Source organism: Meleagris gallopavo, chromosome 6, assembly GCF_000146605.3.
Source record: "Meleagris gallopavo isolate NT-WF06-2002-E0010 breed Aviagen turkey brand Nicholas breeding stock chromosome 6, Turkey_5.1, whole genome shotgun sequence".
Lineage (NCBI taxonomy): Eukaryota > Metazoa > Chordata > Aves > Galliformes > Phasianidae > Meleagris > Meleagris gallopavo.
In genome coordinates, this window is record NC_015016.2 from 11,314,357 (window position 1) to 11,322,873 (window position 8,517).

Here is an 8,517-nt window from a genome sequence, read left to right on the forward strand (position 1 = left end):
TGAAGTTGCCTTCTAAAGAACTAGAGCAACTCTGGAATATATGGTATCAAACTGTAGAACATATCCACATTACCATCTCTTCTGAAGAAGCTACTTCAGGAGTCATTACTGTATAGATCAGATTGTGGGCTGCCTCAAAATTTTAGGCTATTAGATCTGAAATATCAGTTAATGACATTTTGACAGAAACAAGGAAAAACTCTACAATTCTTTGTGAGAAAAGGCAATAAAAACAATCCTATTTTAAGAGAACATTGAAAAACATTCACTTGGGACTCTATGTTGGAAATAGCTTCAGATGTTTTGACAAAGCAGCATCCCTCCAGCATGTAATCTTTGCCTTTTGGTAACAGATCCTTGCATTCAGTCTCTTAAAATATGTGTCAGTGTTGGCTTAGGGTAGAACTTACTTCATACAACTAGAGGGAAAAGGAAATAAAAACACCTGATCTGAAGCTGGACTTCTCCCTTACTCTTACTTTTGCCACCTGCCATGTTTTTGGTCAAATCTGCAAACTGTAAGTTGCTTGTTTCAGCCTGTTTTTCTAAACACCCATTGTCACCTTCATAAAGATTGTCTAAGGATGTTATTATTGAGGCTCCACGCTCTTGACATCTATTCTAAAGGAGTCACTTGCTTCACATCTGTAGCTTTTCCTCTGAAAAAGCCAAACAGTCTCAGGCAAGCATCCAAAATCTCATTGTTGTTTTCCTTCTCACAGATTATTTTCAGGGAGAGGGAAATGTGACCCACACAGCGCTTCTCCCCGCCATGCTTGCAGACTTCCGCAGGGCTACAAATTGTTCACTAATCTCTCCCCACAAGATGGGATGTAGCAAAGACACATAAGATTGATTCTGGCATCAAGCTGTAGCAGAAATATTTCAGAAGGCGTAAGGAAAATTAAATTGTCCAGAGACCCCACTGGAAATCTTTTACTGATTTTCACTACGGAGGCCAGCTCAATAGGAATTAGGCTGTTAATTGTCCACTGAGGTAACAAGTCTGATAAATATGCATGAAGAAAAAAAACAGAAGTGTACTATACCTCTATTTTTGTTCTGCTGTGTTAAGAACAGTCTTCACAGATGCGAGCAGAACTGGTTCAAAATAGACACAATCTGCTACTGTGGCAAGCCAGGTGCTGCTATTTCTGCATATAGAGCTCTCACAGGAGATTCACATCACTCATAAAAAGTTGTTTTTCATGTGCATCAGTCAAGCTGTTATTGCTAAAAACTTCACAAATGTAACTGACTGGAACTGAAGCAGAAACTTTGCTACTAACAGGGTTAGTCTAGAAAATTGCACTGCACTGTTGTCTAATTGTCTAGGTTTGAAAGACTCAGCTAATTTAGTTTACAAAAGACATCAAAGAGAGGGAGACAATTGACTGTACTTCAAAAACTCCAGCAATTGAAATAGTAACAGGATCAAAGGTACACACAATTAAATGATTCAGCACTTCTATGACTTTATAGGATGTATTTTCAAACCAAAGGGGAGCATTAGATAATACAGTCTGGCCAACTATGCAGCACAGACCACAATACCTCAAATGAAACACCTCTGTCGTGAGCCCAGGAGTAGTGGAAGGACAAGCACAGAGCTTCCAGAAAGGTTCTGCCTCTGTAAGCCAGAGAGCAGGAAGATGGGACTGCATTTGGATTTGGTTTTCCTGCTTGGCGGTGCAATTATCACCACTCTACGATGCCTCTACACTCATGGCCATAAGGGTAAAACAATGTGTAGCTGCCTTTTGGGCCTGCTGCCCCAGCACTGAAACATCTGCACAACCGCCCCATTTATTCACTAGAGGTGCTAAAAAACAAGAGAACAAAATTAATAGGAAGGGGCCCTAGAAGGGATCAGAAGTATAGCTAGAGGGAAAAGCTGAGAGAAACCCTGAAGTATTTCCTCCACATAGAGGAATAAAGCAAAGCCAAAGGTAAGGCAAGGAGCTAGACACAGATAGCTTTATCTGTCTGTACCTGTGTGCTTCCCAAGCGCAAGAATACAACACAGAACACCAGGCTAAACAGTGACTCCCATTTAAATTAAGACCACGGACCTGAGTACAATTCATACAATTGTTCGGAGTTTGTTTGTTTTTTTTCCACAAGGGGAAGTTGGTGTGCGATTTACAAGCAGGGGTAAATAGGTAATAAAGGTAGAAGGTCTGACTGAAGCAATGTTATAATTAGGTCAAGAGGCAAAAATAATCAGTAACATCCAAGATGACCATACAGCCCCGTGGTCGCATTGTAGCATGTACTAGGCAGTCATGATTTCACCTCCAATCAAATTTCTAATGAAAAAATACGTAAAATTTCACTACAGTGTTGGCTATCAATGCAAAGCCTCTTTTAAGAAGATACAATTTCAAAAGTAAGAGGAAACACTACCAGTACGTGACGATTTTATCCCAGAAAACAGAAGATTCATCCTTCCCAAAAGAGGATGCCAGACAAACTTATTTGAACTGCACAGAAGTACCAGAAGAAAGACTTAGTATCTGCCAGAAACTGATCTGCCCTCAACTATTTGGATCACACCCACAGAGCTATACTTACCAAGGGAACATATCTTGCACTGATAGTTAAATGGAACACAATCAATAGTATCTGAAAAGGTGATAAAGGGAGATTGACCCACTGAATGGTGAGTTGAGTAGCTATCATTGTAAGAGAGAGAAGTATTTCCTATTTGGTTCCATTCTCCCTCCGAGATCTAAGATGCCTCACCAAAGGATGCCTCCCCCCCCCCCAAAAAAAAAAACCAACAATAAAAACCCCCCTGAACTCTGCCACAGAACAAGGCACCACAGTACTCAGGTTCAGTGCAACAGGTCAGCTGCTTTGCCCATCCTCACAAAAATCACAGATTATCATCTCTGTTCTTCAGTATTGAACAAGGATTAAAATCCTATTAATGAGAACTGTCTCTATGTTGCTTCTTATAATCATGTAGCAACAAAAAATATTTTTAAGTTACACTGGTGACAAAAATGACTTAATCATATCATTTTTATTGAGTAATAATAGAAAGCTAGAATAATTCCCTAATACAGTATTGCAGGCGCCTCAATCACCTTTGGAAAGAGAAACACCTCCAAATGTGCATTAAACCTGTAAAAATAATTCCTCTTTAAGTGTAAAATAATTACATTCATTAACATTGCTTTCCATAATTACAGACTCTAGCAATGTAGCGGCCCCTCAGAAAGCAAGCATCATTATGGAATCTTATCCTATAGGAAAATCCAAACGTCAGAACTGAAGTTCATTCTAGTAAAAGAAAACACATCAGTCTTGGAGTTTTTAATCATATATTCTCTGAAAGATTCATACTGAGACAGTTGAAGCATTTTATTCAGCCGTTCATTTCAAGCAAGTGTCCTTTCAGTTATCCACAGAAGAATTCAGTATAGTTGAACTGCCCTGAAATGCCTTCTATATAACATGGTACTGACTTTGAAAATCTCTGGAACAACATGAATTCAGGAGTTTAAGCTCTACAGGCAACTATTTGTGTAATAGCATGCACAATCGGGTCCTGGCCCACAGCTGCCACTCTTAGCCACTACTGGTATAATACCAACTTAAACAGTTACTACAACTCATTTCAGCCAGAAACGCACGATTTCTCAATGTACAGTATTAACCAAGCAAGCTGTGCTGAAATTTGTTTTTCTAAAATTCTGTAGAGTTTAGTATGCACTATACAGTTCAGATTTTGGAAAATACAATAAACATTGGAGTAAGTTAATTTATCACATATTTAAAACCAGTTTGTGCTATGCTTTGTACATTAAGAAATACAAACATGTAAGGTTTCACAGGGCATCATAAGACAAGTTCTGGAGCACCTCTTATTTGACTTTCTTTCATTTGCATAGACAAGCTGTTTTGTCTATGCTGAAAAACATAATTATACACAACAGGATTAGAGGAATGGCCTCAAGTTGCACCAGAGGAGATTCAGGCTGGATGTTAAGAAATACCTCTGAGTGGTCAGGCACTGGGATGGGCTGGCAGGGAGGTGGTGGCATCACTGTCACTAGGTGTGTTCAAGGAACATTTAGATGTTGTACTGAGGGACGTGGTTTAGTGGGAAATATTGGCAACAGGTGGATGGCTGGACCAGATCATCTTACAGGTCTTTTCCAACCTTGGCGATTCTGTGATTAGATAGATATGATCAGTGACAGAACTGACCAGATGGTATTAAAAGCTTTTAAACCTTTCAAGAGGAAAAAAAAAAGTATATATTTAGGTGGGGTTTTGACCAGTTGATGGATTTCTAGACTTACGCAACATGTCATCACCAAGAGGTTTCCATCAGAATACAACAAGATCTTCTCAAAATGCAGAAGTAAAAGTCTGTGTTTCAGCTTGTAGCCAGTGCCTCTTGCCCTGTCACTGAATACTACTGCAAAGAGCCTGGTTCCATCCACCTTTCCAAGAACAGATACTTGTGCACATGTATGAGCCCACCTCTGAACTTCACACAACACATACTCCAAGCCCTTAAGCATCCCTAAGGCCCTTCACTGGATTGTCTCCAGTCCCTCCAGGACTCTTACACCAGAGATGGCAGAGCCAGACCCAGCACTCCAGACGAGGTCTCACCAGTGTTGAGAGGAAGGGCCAACCCCCTCCACCTGCTGGCACCACTGTTCCTGTCACAGATGAGTAGCTGTTGACTATCTGCCACAAGTGCACATTGCTAGCTCATGGCCATCTTGGTGGCCACCAGAAGCTCTGAGACCAATGTAGTTAGCTTTATTTTCCAGTGTAGGAGTAAGACCACAACTGTTTTAGATGAAAGTTACAGAACTTCATCCAAATTAGAACACACTACACCACTCCTTGAGAATTACTTTCCTCACCAACTGCATCTGGAGATGAAAAAAATTAAGAGTGAGTAGATGGCAATGATGGGGGAAAAAGGCAGCTCCTATACACTAATAGAGTAGCACCCCTTCAACAAACTGTACTGTCTATTTCATGTTAGTAAATAGAATTGATTTCCCTATGAATAACCATTGTGGTAAATCTAGAGACAAAGTTTTACAGCAGAGGAATTCTAACAGGGCAATATTAGAAATAAGAGATTGGCTCATTTGTCTCTACAGAAATATCTACTTTTCCTAACCATCTCTTCTAAGTAAAGGAAGAATCAAAGACAGTAAATATTTTATCTTCAACATTTTATATCTTAAAACGTTGAGAAACTTTTTCTTTCACTACTTACTGTAAAAAGAAAAATAAAACTCTTCCAAAGAATGAGCAGTAATAAGTTGAAGATATTATAGTAATAGGTTATAAACTAGTCAGAACAAGAAAAATTTTTTTTAAACATAGATTAAAAATCAAATACTCTGCATTGCTCTGTTATGATCAGTGCTTAGCATACTTGTGATCTGAAACAAGATAGGATGGCAAAGCAATGAAAAGGAACAAAAAGAAAAAGCAATATTAAGTAGGTTAGTAAAGATTGCAAAATTTCTAGGAGAAAAACCCCTGCTCAGTGAATGGATACCTGATAGCTATCAATTTGCAGTACTGGAAAATGCAGACAAGAACAAATCTCAGGGACAAAAGCATAGGCAAATAAAAAAAAAAGTTCTTTATTTGCAGGAAGACACTGAGAGGAAAAAATATTACCTTCTTCCAGAAGTCACCAAACAAAAGTGATGGTATTTCAATATCCAGAGCTATAAAACTGTGTTCCAAAAATAAAACAGAATGAGCTTCCATTAAATTGGTATGGCTCAGTACATTGCTTTGAATATGAAGATTCAGCAGCTATTCTCTTTAGTTTTTCATCTTGGGATCTCTAATATGTTTTCAATCTAATTTTAATTTGTTATAGGAAAAAAAAAAAGGAACTTTCTCCTCAAGACTAAATTAAACTTGTCTCTTGTGCAGGTAACTTGCAGTATAAAAAAAGCAGGAGAAACAGTTGGTACATTTAATAAAAGCTTTAAGATAAGGCAGACAATCTTTTTCCTTTGGTTTAATCAGAGCATTACATATTCTTTCTCTAGTCTATTTTTCCTTCCAACAGAAATAACTCACTGTAGAATACTTGCATAAGCTGAACTTCAGCATTTTCACAACTGAAATGCCTTCTACAGTATATGGACTAAGAAAATAGATGAGTACACAAGTAGCAAACAGAGCTTGCATAGTTCACACACAGTTGGCATCCTTTGCAACAAGAAGTGCAGCAGTAGTGCATTTGAATAAAGAAGCTGTCTCATTTACTCTTCGTTGGAGTATATATACACTGGAGCAGTATAAGAAGTACTGATCACTAAGTACACTGTGAACTTGTTCAGATAGGTTTATGAAAGATATCAGGATGTTACCTATCCTGGAGACAGACATGTGAAGTGTGGAGTAGATGCAATGCCACACACCCCAAAATCCCCCTCTGAAGTTGATCCACACTAGACCCTGGCTGGAGAACAACATGACTCTCATTTGGCTCACTCAGAACATTTTTGAAGAAACCAAACTGGAGAGTGATTTCACACCTGGAAATCACATGTCAATTTGAGTCAGAATGCCCAGTCAAAGAACATTTTGCCCATGTCCAAGCTATAAAATAATGGGTAATCTCACAGGATATGAGAGTACCTGCATGTCTACCAAGATAGGCATATCAAGCTTCACATAGGAGGGACCAGATGCTTTGATTCCGAAGTATCACATTTATTTAATTGTGCTTAATACTCATTTTTCAGATATTGCACAGTCTTCCAAGTGTACTGGTAACAAATGAAATCCCTAAATGAAGTTCTGCTTTGTTTATGCCTAGATTTGACAAAGCTGCTGTCAATTTTGCATCTGGGAAAGGTAATTCACAGCCACCTTTCCAAAGGAGAACAGCCCAGCCAGTCCCCAAGCTCCCTTCTGTAAGGTTTATTGTGGCTATGGATAGACTTGAACTTGCTTGGACAAGAAACTGAAGGTCAGTTTCTCAGCCTGTCTCCAAGGAAGAGCTATTTTCTGCACTCACTCTCCCTCTGCAAATTGCCCTTTGCACCTGCCAGGCATGTTTTGTGGATACTGCCTCAGCTAACTAGATGTCGGGCCTTTATCTCTTTCCCTACCAAACAAAAAGGGAGAACTTCTTTCCTCACCTTACTTCTGCTGTTACACAGCCTTTTCCCCACTGGAGTAAGCACGCTCTGAAGAGCACATCTATAAAACCAGAGCTAGTATCTGTTATTTTTGGGTTATGGGAGCAGAGAACACTCCTACCCCAGCCCCTTGAACCATCTAATCTCACAGAACTGCACTTTCCCATATGGTTTGGAGTTTTGATTGTTTATTTTCTTCTTTTTTTTTTTATAGTGGTGATCCCCCACACCCCCAAAGTTCAATCATTTCACTTTAAGGACAAAAAATTCACAGTGAAAACAACAGAAACAAAAGCTGAAGTATCCTAAATGCTAGCTACTGCTCCTTCCCCAGAATGAAGCTCTAATCTTTTTTTCCCCCCCCCCATAATTTTGTTTTTGTCACTTAAGTACCATGTTCACATGAAATGGGACAAACGTGTTGTCAAGACCTCTATGGAGCATGTCAAGGTTCTGTAAATCAAGCAAGGGCAACTTCTTTTCACTTCTAACAATAACACGTCTGCAAGGATTGGTTGGATCACCACTTCAGCTTGTCAGCACTGCCCAGTATTATAATGTCACACTCAGGAGAGAAAGATCTGAAAGACATTGAAATAGATCTGAAAAAACTACCAGTACTTGATGCCACCTGTGATCACCTGTCACCTGCAAAAGGAAACATATCCATGCTATTTTTCTTTGTCAGACAGCATCTCTCAACCACTCATCTATGGTTTTTCCCACTAACTCTGGGGAAAAGGAAAACAACAGCAAATAGAACCAACGTGGAGGAATTTAAATGCTCAAGCTAGCGCTAAGATGAAAGCAAGCGTTACAAAGGCTTTCTTTAGAAGAAAATGCTGAAATTTGAGATTGACTCCTGTAAACAGAATCATTTAAGGGATTTTTTTTTCCCTGAAAAGGCTACAATAGCCGTAGCTAAGCAACCTGTCTGCTCTTTAGACTGGAAGTTGGTTTTCATAGCACATTGTTTATCACTGAAAGCTCTGACAAATGCCTACCTTATTTAGCATAATCTCAGCTGGAAGAATACCAGATTAGGTCTGCTATACTGTTGTGAATGGATCTTTCCCATGAACAGACCTAATGCAAAGTTATTTTTAAAATAGCATCTTAAATGCTCTTGTGTATGGCAAGCTCTTCAAATACACTGAGTTGTGAGAGCAGCCATCAGTCAGACAGAACCTTCCTGCTTTTGGATCCAGAATTGCTCTGGTTTTTTGTGGGTTTTTTCCCCTCCTTGATTTGCATGTTAAATAGAACTGTTCACCTTTCTATCTTATATTTCTCTTTCAGCCTAGGATTTGATTTAGTAATTATAATGTCAGTAAAGATCCTATTTTCTTCCAAGGGGAAATAT